The 20,468-nt window shown below is 42.2% G+C and overlaps 1 long non-coding RNA gene across 2 annotated transcripts in view; it reads left to right on the top strand.

Annotated features, from left to right (window-relative positions):
• Nucleotides 1-20,468, top strand: part of LOC134739102 (uncharacterized) — a 155,623-nt gene that overhangs the window by 121,920 nt on the left and 13,235 nt on the right. For both annotated transcript variants that reach the window (XR_010125606.1, XR_010125605.1), the window contains one exon: nucleotides 2,120-2,169. This is a non-coding gene — a long non-coding RNA (uncharacterized LOC134739102). The remainder of the gene's footprint in view (nucleotides 1-2,119; nucleotides 2,170-20,468) is intronic.

Genomic DNA, 20,468 nt, shown 5'->3' with positions numbered 1-20,468 from the left:
AGTAATCATCCAATCCTTGGCATAGGGAGATTCTCTCTGCTGAAAATGTCCAGGTTTCGTTTACATCGTTGTCTCCCTGCATCTGTTCATCTTGGAGCACCAACCTATTTGGGTTCTTGAAATTCAGCAAGATCAAAGACCACTCACTGATCAGCTAGGTCATCCTGGAAGCCTCATGGTAGCCAACAGGCAGGCCTGCAGGCAGTGTGTCCCCCTTCCCTTTTGTGTTCAGCACCCCAATGAGGATGTGTATAATTGCAACAATCTGGAGGCAGTAAAAATACTCAGGATTAAGCAAACTGTGCTAGGGATGGCCTGAGTTCACAGGTTGTCCCCAAAGAAGAGCAGATGGAGAGGTGTTTTGTGAACAAGAAATTTGACTGTTATGACAACTGCATAGCAGCATGAAAGTGTCTGACATGGTGTTAACAGACAAAATGATAATGACACATAATTAAATATCACTAAATTGTATGTAGGCATCAGGATCAAGATTGGAAGAATGGAGATGTGAAAACATAGACAGTTGATTATTACATTCTGAGTGAAAATGTTTTAAAAACTTTAAATTTTGTATTACCCAGTTTTCACTATTATAATGCTGCGTGACAAATAACCCCCAGTCTCTTAACAGCTTATAACAACCAATGTTTATTTCTTGCCAACTGGTAGGCAGGTTGATGGTAGGCCAGATGTGGGTCAGCATGACTAGACTGTATCCAAGACTTTAAGTTAGATTCAGGTCTGCTCCATGTATCTTCCTTCTGAGACTGACTACAGAGACCAAAATGACCTGGGGCATAACTTTCTATTAGCAGAGATCCCAAGATTAAGAGGGGCAAATGAAGACATGTGATATCTCTTAAAGTGTCATCCTGGAACTGGAGTGTGTCACTTCTGCTCACATTCCACTGGCCAAAGCCAGATATGACCAAGCCCATTGTCACTGGGATAAGGAAGAGTACTCCACTCAGGGAAATTGTTGAATTGTGTCCCCTAAACTTCACATGTTGAAGTCCTTACCCCTAGTACCTCATGATATGACCTTGTTTGGAGATAGAATCTTTACAGAGATAATCAACTTAAAAAGAAGTTATCAAAGTAGGCCCTAATCCAACATGACTGGTGTCCTTATAAAATGAAGAAATTTGGACATAGAGACACAAAGGCAAGACAATGTGAAGACTTAAGGAGGAGATGGCCATTTACAAGTCAAAGAGAGGCCTGGATTCTCTTCTCACAGCCCTCAGGAGAAACCAACCCCATCAACATCTTGATCTCAGACTTCCAGCCTTTAAAGCTGTGAGAAAATAAATTTCTTTTGTTTAAGTCACTATAGCAAAGTAATACTGAAGGTTGTCAAGAGCAGGAAGGGAAGGAAGAACTAAGGATAGATAATGCAATCTATGCTGATGTTTTTCTGCTAATCATTTTTAAAATTAACATAGTGGGCCGGGCATGGTGGCTCACGCCTGTAATCCCAGCACTTTGGAAGGCTGAGGCAGGCAGATCACCTGAGGTCGGGAGTTTGAGACCAGCTTGACCAACATGGAGAAACCCCGTCTCTACTAAAAATACAAAATTAGCCGAGCGAGGTGGTGCATGCCTGTAATCCCAGCTACTCGGGAGGCTGAAACTCTGTCTCAATAAAAAATAAATAAATTTAACATAGTGAAGAATCCATTGCAAGTTCTTTTCTCATTAATAATAAGTCCATAACAATCACAACAGTAACAATTAATCAAATAAAACTCAAGCACTACTGTATTCCAGGCAGTGTTCTAAGCTCTTTATATATGAAAATTTATTTAATACTTAAAATAGTGTCTATGCGGTAGAACTATTGTTATGTCCAACTTAAAAGCTGAAGAAGTTGAGACCCTGTTACTGGTAGTTAGGCATGAGTGGGGCAGGACAGGGCTCTCCCCCTACCACCCGCTAGAAATGTCAGGTGATGGTTCGGCAATTATCTCATTACCTCTCTAAAAATGACAGTTCACCAGCACCATTGACAGGCCATTTCCTGATGCTCCACACCTGTTAACATCAAAATGTCAGTTGAATGCAGGCCCAGGGAGAAACAGCACTCGAATATAAAATTTTCTTTTTTTCTTCGCAGCAAGGCAATGTACTTCTATAGAAGGGTGCACCCTCACAGATGGAGCAATGGTGAGTTCACACCTGGACAAGGGAGGGGAAGGGATTCTTATTCCTGACGCACGTGGCATCTGCTGCCCTGTCCTTCCCCTATTGGTTAGGGTTAGACTGCACAGGCTAAACTAATTCCAATTGGCTAATTTAAAGAAAGTGATGGGGTGAGTGGTTTGGCAGGAAAAATGGTTATGGCAGAGCAGGAAATGGAAATGAGTCAGGGTGGAGAATGAGTCAGGGAGAAGCATGTAATTGGAATGAGTCAGAGTGGAGCAGGTAATTGGAATGATTCAGGGTGGGGCAGGTGATCAGAATGAGTCAGGGCGGAGCAGGTAATCGGAGTGAGTCAGGGTGGAGCAGGTGATCGAAAAAGGTTGCTTTATGAGGAAGTTAAGTTTAAAAATAGGCAAAGAACTGAACATACTGACATATTGAGTCTTTGAAGAGAAATTTAGAACTCATATCTAACAGCATGCATGTTAAGAGACAAAAACGGTGAAGTATGATCTTTCGGGGGCACATGCCACCAGAAAAGGAAAGAAAGCTTCAGATGGACACATAGGTGACTCCTTAAGCACTGCGGGTGCTCAATTCCCAAGGGTAAGAAAGCACTGGGCATGCGGAAAATTCACTCTAAGGGAGGGATCATGGGAAAGAGGCGAGACTAGGATCAAGGTTAAAGGCCCCTTTTTTGCTGTCTTCTTTTGCTCTCTTTTCTCTCTTTGACCTTCAGGTACCTGCTTCGGTCTCTTTCAAGCAAATTTTCCTTTCTTTCCTGTTCTAAAGCTTTTTAAATAAACTTTCGCTCCTGCTCTGAAACTTGGCTTGGTCTCTTTTTCTGCTTTATGCCCCTCAGTCGAATTCTTTCTTTGGAGGAGGCAAGGACTGAAGTTGCTGTGGATGCATATGGATTCACTGCCAGTAATTTGGGGTAACTCAGATCTCTTTCACTGGTAAATGCCCAGAGAGGCTAAGCCATTTGTCAAAGCTCACACAGCACAGTGGCAGAGCAGGGATATATCCCAAAAGAGTTCCATTTGCAGAGCCTGAGCCCCTAATCATTATGCTGTACACCGTCTCTCATACTCAATACTGTATTTTCTCCAATACCTTTGAATGATTGTCCACATCAGGCAGACAAGTTTTATTTCTTATAGTCTGCAATCTTATGTGATTTGGCCCCTGCAGACCTCCTTGGCCTCATCTCAAATCACTCTATTCTTCACTCTGGCACATTGACCTTTTTCTTGAACACGCCAAGCTTGTCCCTGCCTTTTCTTAAAGCCTTTGCATTTGTTGTTCCTTATTCCTGGAATACCCTTCCCCCAGATCTTTGCTGGATGCATCTTTTTGTTATTCAAGTCTCAGCTTAAATGGGATATTCCCTAGAGAGGTCTTTTCCAACCACTTATCCAAGCAACTAACTCCCACCCTAGCTACTCTTTATCTTATCTCATTGTTTCCTTTTTTGCCATGGCTGTTATTAATATCTGGAATTCTTTTAAAATTTACTGTTTACTTGTTCATTTTCTATCTCCCTCCCTCTGGAATGTAAACCCCATGAAAGAAGAACTTTCTTGTTCATGACTAGTCTCAATACATAGAGTGGTTGATGTCAGAGAATAAACATTTGTTGAGTAAATGGATAAAGTTCTCACTCTTTCATGACATTAAGTGAACTTTCCAGAAGTACCCAGTCTCCAAGCCTCCCTCTGTCTTCCAGACAGTACAAGGAAATCTGAAGATATATAATCCACATAGAGGCAGAAAGATGCTAGTGAAGCCAAATTTATTTCCAACAAGAAATAGTCTTTGAGTCTTAGTCATTGTGGTTGAAGGCAAGTGAGGTCATCCATTCCATTAAAGAAGAAAGATCAGATGGAAATAGGCATACAAGACGCATGGAGAACAGCTAGAGTAGAGCTTCCATAACCTTGGCTTCACAATAATTATTTACTGTATTGGATGAGGTTGGATAAACCTGAGCTTGTCTAGAGAAGATGCTACTTGAGTTATCTGTGTTTGGATTAGTTTTGGGCAGCCAAACCATCTGGAGAGGTTTAGGGCTCAGTCCCAAGGCTCTGATCTTTACTTGGCTGCAAACGCCTCATTGCCCTGCCACCTCTGCTTCATGGGCTGGAGGTCTGTCCTCTTGCAGTCATGTGGGAAGAATTGGACTCTGAGTTGGTTTCTATTTTCTTATGAAACCATCCAGGGGAATGAGCTGGGGGATAAATAACCAAACTTCTGAAGTGCAGCTTTGACTACAATCCAGTGTCTGGGCTGACTCTGAAACATCTCAGACTGTGTGTCCTGAGACTGTGCTGGCTGATGACCTGGCCACAAGCATTCCATCTCACATCCCAGGCATCTGAGCAACGCTGCTTCCCGTATGGGAGGTAGAGGATTTGGTGGGTTAATTGAAACTAAAATGTCTGCAACCCTAGATCCTGCCTCTGTTTTGGAGTGACTTGTTAGGAAAGTCACCAGTGATTTATACATTCAGGGTATCATTCCTCAAAGAACTCAAGATTCATGGCAGAATTTGATAAATGTTGAGGTTTGATCTTGATGGAAGACTAGAGATTGAAAATTGGAAGATGATCTACTTAACTTTATACAGAGAACAGATGCATCCACATTTTTTCTTTATTTTAGTTTATTAAGTTCTGGGATATGTATGCAGGATGTGCAGGTTTGTTACATAGATAAACATGTGCTATGGTGGTTTACTGCACTTATCAACCCATCACCTAGGTATTAAGCCCAGCATGCATTAGCTATTTTTCCCGAATTGTGTTCACTTTTTAAGATGGCTAGGATCAGGCATGGAGAAGGGAAGGTGAGAGTTTTGGTCTCCAGTCTTTGTCAGTGTGGAAGGCTCCCCTCTGGTAGAAGGGGCTTAGGAATCACGGACTGTTCCCCCAGCCTAGAGAAACTCACTCAACATTTCTTAAGTCCAAAAAAGGAAATTTTGGGTCAGAGTGAAATTTCTCATTCTGTAAGGAATGCTACTGACATTAGCAGGCAACCATCTCTCTGTACCTACACTCATTTTTACATCTTTAATGAAATTTCATGTGCTTAAAACTTTTTATTGAACTACACATACAGAAAAGTGCATATATCACAAGTGTACAGGTTGACAGGTTTTCACAAACTAAACACACATAATTGGCATCAGACCAAGAAACAGAATATTGTCACATCTCAGAAGTCTTGCTTACCCATGCTTCCACTTACTGTCCCCAGTACTAACTACTATCCTGACATCTAACAGCATGGATTAATTTCACCTATTTTTACTTTGGCTTCTTTCATTCAATATTTTAGTCGTGAGATTCACCCATGTTGCTGTATATAGCAGTAATTTACTCATTGTCATTGCTATAGAGTATTCCATTGTGTGACTATACCACAATTTATTTATCCGTGCTACTATTGATGGACAGTTGGGTTATTTCCAGTCTGAGACTATTACAATCATAGTTCTGTAAATATCCAAGTATGCATTTCTTGATGCACACACATATATGGAATATATGAGGAGTAGTATTGTTTGGTCATATGATAAATGTGAGTTTAATTTTATAGGAAACTGCCAAACTGTTTTCCAAAGCAGTTGTACCATTTTATATTCCCACTAGCAGTGGATGTGAGTTCCACTTGCTCCATATCACCACTAACACTTGGTATTGTCTATGTTTTCATTTTAGCAATTACTGTGGATAGGTAGTAGAAACTAGACTCACTTTTTTATTCTACCTGTCTTTTACTCTTACTTTATCTGTCTCTATTTTTCTGTAAACTGTCCTTCTCTGCTTTCCACTCCACCTGGAGGAAACCATGGTTTCACCCCCACTTCCTAATAGTTTACATCATTGGTCCACCTTAGATCAGCTTAGCCAGAAATAGACATTTCTTAGTGTCAATTCCAAAATGAGTGAAAGGGAATCTGATCCATTTGGGTTATGTTACAGATTGAATTGTGAACGCCCAACCCCCCGCAACCATATATTGAAGGCTTAACCTCCAAAGTGACATTTTTAAAGATGGGTCCTTTTGGGTAGATGGGGTTGGTATCCTTATAAGAAGAGGAGGAGACACCTGAGAGCTCTTTCTCCACACACACATAGAGTAAAGCAATGTGAGGACATGGCAAGAAGGTGGAAGTCAACAAGCTAGGAAAGGAGGTCTTACCAGAAACCAATTATGATGGCATCTTGATCTGGGACTTCTAATATCCAGCACTGTGAGAAAATAAATTTCTGTTGTTTAAGCTGCCCAGCCTGTGGTATTTTGTTGTGACAACCAGAGTAAGTATATTCATACAGGTCAGGTGGTTGCACATGAGCCAGTCAGTTGCAGTGGGGGTGGGTCAAGGTCTACAAATATGACTCCTGGGAGAGTATACCTGGGACCAGGTAGATGGCTGGTTCCTTAAGCAGGGACCAGGAAAATATCCCAATGGTCATCTTTTATAGAAACCTTTAAAAGAGACTACCCCACTACATGGCCCATGAGCTAATTCACGGACCTCAGTAATCAAAGGGACATTTTACTCAGTCATTTAACCAGTATTTATTAGACTTCACTGTGTGTTAGGCACCGTACTCAGTGCTCAAGATACTGCAAGATTGAGTCTGAAAAGCGTTTGCACTCAAGGAACAAAGGGTGGCTGGTGAGCAGATGTCTGATGTTTCAAAGTCATTCATGTCAAGATAAATGTGTTCTGCCATCTGGTTACACTACTATTAATTGTATTTATTATTAGCCTTCCATATGATGATAAATAATGTACTTCAACTGAAATCTTAACCATTGCTTAATTTCTGCTGAATTAACAAATCTCTTCCTTTCTACTACTAATAATAATGGTTAAGATTTCTGTAAGGTGTTATTACTAGATGGCAAGCATTGTTCTGATTGCTTTATATACACTGACTCATTTAATTTTCATAAAAGCTTAATATAGTAAGTACTTTTATTATTATCCCCATTTTATCGCTATGAACTTCAAATATGCCCTTATTGTTACTGCCAATCACACTATATTTTCTAATCCACTTACTTTCCTACACAATGACTTCACATCCTTCCTACACAATGACTTCACATCCTTTCCTGTCCCCTCAGACCTCCAATTCCACCCCGCTATGTCCTAACCCTTAGGTGATGACCTTGTTTCCAGCTTCATAGTCCAAGAAGAACTTCCATGAACTCCCACCACTACATCTATCTACCCACCTGCCAGCATCTGCCTTCCTGCCTAATAATGAGACGGATTATCTGTGCTCCTGTGGAAAGAAGTCTCTCCATTCATATAGGAATTCCCAATCATTTTCTTCTACTCAAGAACCTTATCCCAACCGTTTGTCACTTTCTCCTCTATATCATTAACTTTTCACTAGCTTATGGATTATTCCCATTTATAAAAATATGCATATTAATCTGTTCTCATGCTGCTACGAAGAAATACCAGAGACTGGGTAATTTATAAAAAAAAAAAAGAGGTTTAATTGACTCACAGTTCCGCATGGCTGGAGAGGCCTCAAGAAACTTACAATCATGGCAGAAGGCACCTCTTCACAGGGTGGCAGGAGAGAGAATGAGTGCCGAGTAAAGGGGGAAGCCTCTTATAAAGCCATCAAATCTCATAAGAACTCACTATCATGAGAATAGCATGGGGGATTCAATTATAATAAATGCCATCATATAATATATATAATTATAATATACGCCATCATAATTGATTTCTGGTAAGACCTCGTTTCCTGGCTTGTTGACTGCCACCTTCTTGCCATGTCCTTGCATTGCTTTCCTCTGTGTGTGTGTGTGGAGAAAGAGCTCTCAGGTGTCTCCTCCTCTTCTCATAAGAATACCAACCCCATCTACCCCCATGATTCCATTATCTCTACCTGGTGCCACCCTTGACACATGGGGATTATTACAATTCAAGGTGAGATTTGGGTGGGGACACAACCAAATCATATCATATGCTGTTGTTCTTCCACATTAAAAAAAAAATCCTTCAACTATATTTTCTTTGTTTCCCTTTGCAGCAGAATTTGAAAGATTTTTCTAAACTCACAGTATCAAACTCTCCTTCTCCCATTCTCCCTCACGACCACTCCAATCAGGATGTCGCCCCTACCACTAAACTAAAAGTGTGCTTGTTGAGGAAAACAACAACCTCCATGTTGCTAAATACAATCCTTTGTTCTCCATCCTCTACGAGACTTAACCCATTGGCAACATTGGCACAGCTGAGAATTCCTTCCCACCCTCTTGATATCATTTCTATATGTGGATTCCAGGCCTTTCACTCTTCTGGTTTCTTCCTATCTCTCTACTTGTTCTTTTTCATTCTCCCTTGCTGGTTCTGCCTCTTCTCTCTCACCTTTGAACATGGAGTGCCTTAGGGATCCATCTTTGGTCCTTTCTTCTCTCTACATTCATGCTCTTGGTGATCTCATGCAATCTCATAGGCTCTGAAAACCACCTATACATCAACATCTCAATAGTTTATGTATCCAAACCAAACTGCCAACCATCTCTCTCCCAAACTTTAGAGGTATATATAACACGTCTTATCAACTTCTCCACTTGGATATCTAATAGACATCTTAGACATAACATGTATGAGACTGATTTCTGAGGCCATGGCAGTAATATATGGTCACAACCATCTTGTGACTATGAGGAGGGCTGGCATGAAGTCAATGTCAATATGTTGAGAATGGCAGAGTAGAAGATGAAAGAGTCAGTGTTCTTGAAGACACATTTGAGCCACTCTAATAACCAACGTAATGGCTGTTCTAATTCTGGACTTCTCGGTTTTTGAGATCACAAATTCTTTTTCATTTGGGTTTTCTCTTACTCGTGGTTACAGTCAGCCTAATTATATAGCACAAACTGGAGGACAATCTAATGGAGAAATCAATATTTTTCCCTGATTGTCTTCTTTAGTCTTTTGCCCATCAAGAGACTAGAGACAATGAAAATAATGGGAACATTTAAAAAAATTATCTGTAGGAAAAATTATCTCTTTCCCCATCAAGAGGCTAGAGATAATGAAAATAATGGTGAGGACATTTAAAAAAATATCTGTAGGAAGCACCCGGAGATTTCCTAGGGAGATTTTTTTTTCTTGAGGAAAGATATCTTTTCCTTTATTTCCTTTACTAACACAATGCTGACACTTAATGGAATGAGTTCGTGTCAAGGGTGTGGCTAGCATAGTGGGTGTGTAATGCGACTGGTGTAATTCTGGAGTGGGAATTTCATATATGAATAAATATTTATTCCAAACTCAATTTTCAAATTCTCCCACTCTGTAGAGTGAGTGAGTACACAAGGAGTTCTAAGTATCAAAGTTAGGGTTAAGTTCTGAGGATGGAGGTCAGTGGTATGATTCAGGAAAATGGTAAAGCCACTAGCTTTGGGACTAGACATTGCTGAGGGACTATAGTATGAAAAATAGTTCAAGACAGCAATGCCTGGACACTGTTACAACTTTTCTGGAAGGCAGTTTGGCAATGTGTATTAAAGTCATTAACAATAATCACATCTTTTAACTCAATAATTTCACTTTATTGGAATCTAGAACAAGGAAATAATCCTAATGAGGAAGAGTTACATCATACCTACCCCGGTCTCTTTGGTTCCACTTCTCTGTGATGCTAAGTTAAAGCCATTCTATGCTAATTTGACAGCACATGTTACCACAGTAGGCTGAAGACGAACAGTAAGAGGGCCTCAGGAAGCTGATAGGAAGAAAATCCATTTCTTATTTGAATCCACATTTTGTTTTCTTGGGAAAACATGATTGTTCGCTGTGGTGAAGTGTGCTTTCCATTAGGTAGCTCAGAGGAAGCTGGCTGGAACTCTTATCCCTGGAAAGGCTGAACTAGACTGTGAACATTCTCTTCTCCAGGGTTACAAGACCAGAACCCTCCCAACCTTACTTTGGGATCTTTGACCCCAGGGCCATAGCAACTTCTATTAATATCTGACAAATCTGAGGCAGCAGGGTCTGGAAGACACAAGAAGAGACTGAGGGCTGGATGGGTGTGAGAGACAGGATGCCTTTCTTCTCCAAGCCACCTCCCCAGTCATGCTGCTTGATGGCTCCAGGGGCTTTCCATTGTCTTCTGTGCAGCTTCCTCACATCTTAACTGGAATATTTATATGGCCAGATAGGTTCCTACTTCACCCTCTCCATTTTTCTTCAACTTCCTGGAAAAGTGTGGGAAGTTCTTGCCACTTACTTTAGGTCCATATACAACATTGCAGTTTATCACAAGCTTCAAGGAGAATTGGAGCTTTCGAGTCTCTCCTTCCATGTCACTTTCTATTCACTGCCTGAGATTCCCACCAGTAGGATGACACAACATTAGAGATTGGCATTGACTAGGGTGAGTGTTGAATTAAAGACACACAAGTAGAAACATCTGGGAGACCAAGAAACCTTAGCTCAGGAGACACAAGGAATGAAAAAGAACTCTTGTTGACTCAAGAAAGAAGAACTCAAGAAAGAAGAACACATTAGGAAGGGCATCTTTCCCCACCAGTTCCCAAAGAAGAAGGTATGTGGAAGACACTGGATGTCTGTGCACTGGACAGAGCCTCCAAAGCAGCCCACTCACCCTCCGTACGGCATTCTCCAGACTCATCTATGTGGGAAAGCACCCAGCATTTAGGCCACCACGAAGCTGTGCTGGTCAGGACTGCACCACCCCCCGCCAAAAGTCTCAGGCTTTTGCTGGAAAGTGACAGGCTTCCTTCTTTCCCTGCCCTAGCCAGCTTCCCATCTACCACAGAACCCACAACCTAGGATATACACAACACCCCCAGGATTTCCCCCTAGGATGTTCTACCCCACAGATTTAACACATATATCTCCTCTGAAGGATTGCCAGTGAGTGCTGAAAAATAGGATTTGAAGAAATGCATTGTGGAGCTACAATAAGTTGCCTCCACAATTGGAGACTGATTCAGGAAAAGAGAAGACACTCAGAAAAGAACTAGTGTAAATTAATATAAGTGGAGGACAGTGGCCTCTTTAGAAGGATGTAGGATGTAGCCTCACCAATCTAGCAAATTTTAGTTGGAAAGAATGAAGTGTGTGAAAGTGCCTGAGTAGTGTCTGGCACATCATACATGCTCAATACATGCTACCACTTTGGATCTCTTATTCTAGTCCAAAATGCATCTGAGGTGTAAATAATTTTGGGCCTCTCTGATAGGATCTTCTTTTGTTATAATGAACGTAAATGTATTTCCCTGTAGCTTCCTCTTATTATATCTATTTCTGGAGCTTTGACAGAATAAACCTTATCTCCTTTCACCATAACATACTTTAAAACATTTGAAGGCAGAAGTTTTCTTTCCCAAATGTTCTCTTCAAGATAAAATTCCTCAAGGCCTTCAACCATTCTGCTTATGACCTGCTTTTGAGGGCTTCATCAGCTTATTCACTCCTTCTGAATACACTTGTGTTTGTCACTGTTCTCCTGAAAGGTGACCATGAATTGGCCACTATCCTGGAGGAAAGGGAGGGTTAAATAGCATAGACAAAGCAGGCCTACCACATTTTCTCATTGTCATTCATGCAAACTGGTATCAAATTTATTTCCTTGTCTAGTTTTTCAGAAACAATGTTACTGTGATAATTTGCACTATCTTGCTATCTGTGAAAATCTCTGCAGATTTTTAAACTATTTTTTTGCCATCCGTAAGTGGAGATTGCATATTGTTCACCAAAAGCTGCTCTCCCTTCTTCCATAGTAGTTGGATACATGGCTGGCCAGCTAGAAATTACATTTGCCAGCTTTCCTTGCAGCCAGGTGTGGTCATATGACTACACTCTTGCTGGTTGAACATAAGTGAAAATGACACATGAAATTTCAATTAGGCCTTTAAATATAGCCTGTGTACTCCTCCATGTGCTTTTCCTCTTTCAAAGGCTGTAACCTGAACAGGCCTGTAACCAGGCTCCAAACACACAGATGAAGACAATATATTAGGGGTTGGTAGGACCACAAGATGAAGGAGATTAAAGCCCTGACTGGTCAGTGGAATGGAGCATTGGCCAACCAGGACCTTCCACACTAAGATTTGTATTAATCAGCTCATGGTATAATAAGGTTGTGTAACAAACAACTTCAAATATCAATGACATACAAAACCCACCATTTATCGTCATGCTGATGGGTCTGCCGGTCAGCTGCAGTTTGGCTAATCAGGCTGGGTTCTGCTGGTGTCTCTCCAGGCTCTGCTCCACAGTCTTTTCTCTCTGGGCCAACAGCTGCAGAGGGCAGAGTCTTCTTCTGGCAGATCATTGGAGTCAAAGAGGATGAGCAAATGTATGATATCTGCTAGTGAACAGCTTATAGATTTCATTTTCTCCAGTCCTCTACCACCTTATTACTTGTCATTGGTCCTTAAAAATTATTAAATGTGGTTTAGCAGTCTCATTTTTCAGTTTTCTCAGGAGTCTGGGACATACTTCAGAAGACATTACTCATTTTAGAGAATCCATGAGCTTTTTTGTAAGTTCTTCACCAATTTAGATCTTAGTCTCTCAGCATCCCAATTCCAGAGTCATAAGAAAGAATCTTATTGGGCCAGCCCAGTGAATAGATTAATTTCTGCCTAGGCCAGGTATTTACTCTGGTCCAATCATCTGTGGCCAAGAAAATAGGGTCCTGAGGGCTGGGTGCGGTGGCTCACGCCTGTAATCCCAGCACTTTGGGAGGCCGAGGCGGGCAGATCACGAGGTCAGGAGATTGAGACCATCCTGGCTAACAAGGTGAAACCCCGTCTCTATTAAAAATACAAAAAAATTAGCCGGGCGTGGTGGTGGGCGCCTGTAGTCCCATCTACTTGGGAGGCTGAGGCAGGAGAATGGCGTGAACCCAGGAGGCAGAGCTTGCAGTGAACTGAGATCGCACCAGTGCACTCCAGCCTGGGCGAAAGAGCTAGACTCTGTCTCAGAAAAAAAAAAAGAAAGAAAATAGGGTCCTGAAATAAAAACATGATATATTAGTCTGTTCTCACGCTGCTAATAAAGACATACCTGAGACTGGCTAATTTATAAAGAAAAAGAGGTTTAATGGACTCTAAGTTCCACATGGCTGAGGAGGCCCCACAACCATGGCAGAAGGCAAAGGAGGAGCAAACTCACATCTTACATGCTGGCAGGCGAGAGAGAGCATGTGCAGGGGAACTCCCCTTTATAAAACCATCAGATCCTGTGAGACTTATTCACTATCATGATAACAGCATGAGAAAGGCCCGCACTCATGATTTAACTACTTCCCACCAGGTTTCTCCCATTACATGCAGGAATTATGGGAGCTACAATTCAAGATTTGTGTGGGGACACAGCCAAACCATATCACATGACAACCTAAACTCATTTATTCAGCAAGGTCTGTGGATGAGTGGCAATTTCAAAGAATAGGATGGGGCTAGCTATGTACCCCAATCATGCGGAGTTTCTGCAACTGCAAGTCAAGGACCAGATATTGGGTTACATATCCCTACCTAAGCACTGACAACTGGGAAGACAGCCTGAAAGATACCATGCTCTCTTGTGGTAGATTGCTACATTGGTGGCCTCCAGTGAACCACATCTCTTGGTATTTACACACTGTATACTCATTTTCCACACTGACTCTGTACTTGACCATGGAACTTGCTTTGCCTAATGAGACATTAGCCAATGATGCCAATGGAGGCTTGATATAGGATTGTATATTGGGGATTGCTCTCTTGAGATGCTTCTTCTCGGAAGCCAACTGCCATGCTCTAAAAAAGCTTAGACTAAACTCCTGAATGGTGACAGGTCCTGGAGGATGAGAGGCTCTCTCAATGTCTTAGACCCAGCCAAGCTCCGGCTGAATGTAGCTCATGAGTGACCTCAGCTATGCCATGTGGAACAGAAGGATGAGTCAGCTGATACAAGTGAGTTCACAGACTCATGAGGAAAAATAAATTGCTGCTGTTTTAAGTCACTATATTTTGGGGTAATTTAAAAGGCCATAATAGATAATTGAAATACTTCCCCTCTCTAAAATGTCCGTGGTGCCAAAACTCATCTGGAAATGCAGATGTCTGGCCCAGAATCCTTGGAGAAAATTTTTTGGCACTGAGAATAGATCCAAAGGACCCCAGAAATGGAATCTGGAGAGGTCTTCTTCCTCTCCTCTTCTGGAAATTAAAATTATTTTCACAAATGCTGAAAACAAAAGGGAATCCTTAAACCATGAGGCATAAGAATGTTCTATTACCTAGTCAGATAAGGCCAGACTCTCACACAGTGCCCCGCACTCTTCTCTTCCATACCCTGTCTCCTTCTCGATAAAATACATCAACATCAAGGGAAAGCCATAGATTCTTCTGGTCCTCCTTAGACACCAAGAGAGAAGACTCCCATTAAGTACCTCCTGTTGCATTGCCCAATCTCCTGTGAGGTGGTCCAATGTGTGATGGGTTGTATGTCCTTAAAGACTGAAGGGAAAATGTTTCTGATTAATGCCAGAGATTACTCAGAGAAGTAAAAATTACCATCTTCTGAGGTCATGAAAATAGTAGTTGGTATGACATCTCAGAATTATTTTGGGTTTGTCCCTGGCTGAAAGCAATATGACCCCTTAGGAGCCTCAGTTCCTTACTAATTCCATAACACTAATTCAGAATGTGTTGTTCCAAGAATTGTCTACATGTACCAAGAGATTTATACTCTAAAGCACCAAGATCATCAGCATTTACAATCTCTTCTCTTTCAGCATATGTCACTGAGAAAACCCTAAATTTTGCCAAGCAAGTTTTCAACAAATGCATTCAACAAATATTTTACTGAATGGCTACCCTGACTGGGTATCCAGCAGGGTATTGTCTGTACAGTGGCCTAGTGGCTACCTTGTTTGGGACTATCTAGCATTCATTCCCACGAACCACCCCCCACTCCCCGCCGACCAGCTGCTCTCCTTTGAAGAGTGAACTAAGCAACTCTTTTTTTTTTTTTTTGAGAGTGAGTACTACTTTCCTTTCAGATCCATTCTAATGAGGCTTCTCTACCTCCTCAAACCAAGAATGCTCACTGTGATACAAGCCAGGCCAGTTGAATGTTCTCACTGTGGATTTTAAATCAAAACAGATTGATAAAGACTGTGAAAACAAGTTGCTATTTGGGAATTCTCATGCCCAGTGAGAAGGTTTTTTACTAGAACATTTTCTGTTGTTTAGCTTCCTAGATTTTAGAGTTTCCTGGTTCCTGTTTGTTTCCAAGCACTCTTCTCTGGCCTGACTATAAACTCCAGATGTCCTTCCAAAGAAGTCATTTTTCATTAGATTACCCAGACAGATTGCTGTTACTGGCATCCAAAACACCCGAAATAATATAAGAGATGAATGAAACAGACATGATCCCAGCTTTCAGAGCCTGTCAATTTGGTTGGGTAGACAGACACTAAACAAAGAAAAAATATGTAATTACAAATTGTTGTAAAATAAATGAACAGAGTACTATGAAAGAGAATAATAGGGTAATCTAATTGAGATTACGGGGCCACTGGACACCTCAACTGAGATCTGAAGGATGAGCAGACAAAGAGTGGAGGGAAAGAGCCTTTCTGGCAGAGGGCAGAGAACAAACGAAGGCCTTGAGATAGGGAGGAGATTGTTGCATTCCAGGAACTGGTGGAGGCTGGAGTCCTCGGGAGGAGTGGCGTGAGCTGAGGCAGGAGGGGTGGGCTTGGGCCTGATCATGCAGTTTGGTCGTTCATGGAGATAATTTAAATTTGATTTCAAAATAATAGGAATAAACCATCAGAAAGTTATAAGTCTGGCGATGGCATAACCTAATTAGATTTTAAAACAGCCCCTCTTGCTACCATATAAAGAATTGGCTTGCGGGGCAGACATAGAAAGTAATTGAGTGGTCTGGGAAGGAGATGATGTGGCTTAGGCTAGGATGGTAGCAAAGGAGAGGAGAAAGCAAAGCCCTATTGGGATTTAGAGGCACGAGTGGGCAAAACCCACTGCTTTGGAGCATGCCTGCCTTGTGGGCAAGGACGTGGTCCTGCTCATTTCTACATCCCATGAAATACCTAAATAACTTGTGCTTCTATAGAATCACACAATTTACAAAGTGCTTCTGTGTCCAGATCTCACTTGATCCTTGCAGCAGTCCTGAGGGTTGCTAAAAACAAAGTAGTCAAGGCTGGAGGAAGAAGTGAAATGGCCATTGCATACAGTTGGTAACAACCATGCCAGGACTTGCGTCCTACTCCTCTCATAGCTTGCTGCCCGGCTCGTATCCACCCCCAGAAATGTTTGCAGATCTGAAGATGAACTGAGGGCCTCTCCACTGCTCTTTGGTGTCCATTTCTTGTCCCACTGAACCTGGGCTCTCTAAGATGGTCCTGGAAGCTCATTTGCATCCAGTTCCATCTCTTACCCTGTGGCGTATTTAACCAATAGCAGGCTTTGGCCGGCACATGCTGAAGGCAATATGACCCCTGGGGCTCCTAAAAAGTCATATTGCCTTCAGCCAGGGACAAACCCAAACTATTTCTGAGATGTCATACCCAGTGCTATTTGGCCAAATCATACATTCTTATCACCTTTTATCTCTCTCTGCCTGGATCTCCTTGAACATTCTTTTAATCATTTCTGTTGCCTTCCCTGGAATGCCTACTCCCTTCTGGGTAAGTGTTGTCTGGACTGGCAGCATCAGTATCACTTGGCAACTTGTTTGAAATATAAAGTCTCAGGCCCCACCCCAGACCTACTGAAAGAAAATCTGGGGGTGGCCCTGCCATCTGTGCTTTAATAAGCCTGCCAGGTGATTTTGATGCAGACAAAACTTTGGGAAACACCAGCCTAAGTCTTTCCAGGAACAACCTCTCAAGCTGCAGACAGCTGGGCTCAGATAAAGATGTGTTTTATATGAACCCATGTCAGGGGCTGAAGTCTCTGATGGTTCTTACCCAAGCTCTGGGTCCACATGGCTGAAAGACAGTGACAGCTCATGAAGCTGTACAGGGTCTTTGCAAGACCATCCTCTGCTGATCTTTAACCCACTGCTTGTGTGGACTGAATCAGATCTTTAAGGAGGAAACCTGGAAGAAGGTACTAAAGGGGAGTTGCCCAGCCCTTCCTGACTTTGCCCTTTGCAGTCATGTCTCTATTGCCCATCAAACATGAGAACTGTCTAGACCCAGATTGGCTCAGGTTAACCGAACCCTTCTTGGAGACAGGGATCAGTCAGATAGGTAAATGCTTACAGGTAGCCCTGATAAGTACCACAGTGGGGGCTGCGTATTAGTTTGCTTTACTGCCATAACACAATACCATAGGCTGAGTGGTTTAAACAACAGAAATTTATTTTCTCACAGTTCTGGAGGCCAGAAATCCAAAATCAAGATGTAGAAAGGGTTAGTTTCTCCTGAAGCCCTTCTCCTTGGCTTGTGAATGGCCACTTTCTGTCTGTGTCTTCTTCATGTGGTCTTTTCACTGTGCATATATACCCCTGGTGTCTCTTTTTGTGACACCTCTCCTAATCTCCTCTGCTTGTAAGGACACCAGTCATATTGAATTAGGGCCCCCACATATGACCTCATTTAACTTTAATCACCTCTTTAAAGGTCTGCAAGTATAGTCACATTTTATACAAATTTATTTATTTATTTATTTGGAGACAGGGTATCGCTCTGTCACCCAGGCTAGAATGCAGTGCTGTGATCACAGCTCATTGCAGCTTTGACCTCCCAGGCTCAAGGGATCCTCCTGCCTCAGCCTCTCGATTTGCTGGGACCACAGGTGTGCACCACCACACCTGGCTAATTTTTTAAAATTTTAGTAAAGATGAGGTCTCAGTATGTTGCCCAGGCTAAACTCAAACTTCTGGGCTCAAGAGATCTTCCTGCCTTGGCCTCCCAAAGGGCTGGGATTACAGGCGTGAGCCACCGTGCCCAGCCTCTATGCAAGTTTATAATCTATGTGAGCTATGTATGTGCGTGTATGTATATATATACGTGTGTATGTGTATGCATATATACACATATGTACATACATACATCATATAGATTGTGATCTTACATCCTAAAACAACTCATTCTGACAGAGTTTATATATATACGTATATATATACATATATACATATACATATACATATATATACATATATACATATACATATATATACATATATACATATATATACACATATATATACATATATATATATATATATTTTTTTTTTTTTGAGACAGAGTCTCCCTCCGTTGCCCAGGCTGGAGTACAGTGGCACGATCTTGGCTCACTGCAACCTCCGCCTCCCAGGTTCTGATTCTCCTGCCTCAGTCTCCAGAGTAGCTGGGATTACAGGCGCACACCACCACGCCGGGCTAATTTTTGTATTTTTAGTGAAGATGGGGGTTTTGCCATGTTGGCCAGGCTGGTCTCGAACTCCTGACCTCAGGTGATCCACCCACCTTGGCCTCCCAAAGTGCTGGGATTACAGGCGTGAGCCACTGCACCTGGCCAGATTATATATTTTTTATTTTGCAAAAGAGACACGAGTTTCAGAAGTGATAAGTGACTCTCCTGAGGCCACCCCACTAACTGGTGCTAGAGCTGGGATTCAGACTCCATCCAGCTGGCCCAGAGCTGAGCTTCTCACCCTGCACTGCCCCACCCCCACCACCCCCACCCTCTGATCACCTCCCATCAGCACTGACACAAGAAGGCAGAGCGCAGCTTGCCTGACCTCAGCTGGGAATGTGGGCATTCAGTGACTCTAATGTCTTGGTTCCCTGCATATGTCCATGAATGACCATAAAAGTGCTATAAATACTGATTCGGGGGTTACAAATAAATGTTAGGGAGTAGGTGAATTTGCAAATACAGAACCTGTGAATAATTAAGATCAGCTGTACATTTTTCCCGTTCTTCATGAGAACTAGCCTCCCCTTCTTCCCATCCTTGCCCTTTTCTCCCACAATTTATGTTATCAGGGCTCTGAATTTTTCCAGAGTCGCTAATTAAAAAGCCTCTCCACGGGTGGATCATGAGGTCAGGAGATCGAGACCATCCTGGCTAACATGGTGAAACCCCGTCTCTACTAAAAATACAAAAAAAATTAGCCGGGCATGGTGGAGGGCGCCTGTAGTCCCAGCTACTTGGGAGGCTGAGGCAGGAGAATGGCGTGAACCTGGGAGGCGGAGCTTGCAGTGAGCCGAGATTGCGCCACTGCACTCCAGCCTGGGCTACAGAGCCAGACTCCATCAAAAAAAAAAAAAAAAAAAAAAAAAGCCTCTCCAAAAACATCATCAAAATATACATCTATGCAGGCTAATGACAGCCCTAAAGAGCCAGATGGACATGCGTGTGTGGACATATGGAGACACATTTGATCTTTGTGGGCCCAGCCAGCACCATTCCTCATGGCTTTGTGAGGACCTGGAAGACAAGGCAGATCATGGGAATGTCTCTGGCCCACATTTTATAAGGTTTCAGAATAAATAGGAAAAAGGGAGTACTAATTTATGGCAAGGGAATTAGGCTGCAAGGAAGATGAATAAAGGTGATCTGCTCAAAATGGACAGGATATTCTGCTAGGGCAGGATAATTTTTGTGGAATTTGAGGAAATAAAAAAGTGTGCAAGTACCTATATCTTGAAAAATTGTATCGTAATTCTTATACCATTATCTCATATCCTGCTCCTTCAATCCCAATCTTTTCACAATAGAATATTATTTTTTCCTATTTTATGGGGATTAAAATGTCTTTTTGCCATGTCTTTTTCACCTAGACTCAGACCATCATTTCTCCAATATTATTGGTTATACATATTGGGCCTATTCAGTGTGGGAGGGGACCACACCAAGCATGAAAACCAGGATGAGAGAATCATGGGGGGTCATCCTGGAGGCTTGATTGCCATGTTGAGTTACTCCCTTGCTCAAGAACTGTCAGTGGTTCCTTATTGCCTGGCTCTAAGGTACAAATTCAGAACTCAACTGATCCTCTTTCATTAACTCCACTTCTCTAAGCCCCATTTCTCTGTCTTATAAGGTTTGCAGGCTGCTGATCCCCACACACAATATGTCCCTCCCCACCTTTGACTATGCCACTGCCCCCAGCTTAAAGCATTCTTCCTACTCATTTCACCATGTCAAGATCATCTTTCTCTGGATAGCATTCTGGACAGGTATAGGAACATCTGGAAGCCTTCCAAGAGATAATAATCTAATGAAAGAGGAAGCCAGGCTCCCAGGTGTCTTCCACTGATGATTTTCAGAGG

This window comes from Pongo pygmaeus, chromosome 2 (genome assembly GCF_028885625.2).
Source record: "Pongo pygmaeus isolate AG05252 chromosome 2, NHGRI_mPonPyg2-v2.0_pri, whole genome shotgun sequence".
Taxonomy (NCBI): Eukaryota; Metazoa; Chordata; class Mammalia; order Primates; family Hominidae; genus Pongo; species Pongo pygmaeus.
This window is presented reverse-complemented; position numbering and strand designations above follow the sequence as displayed.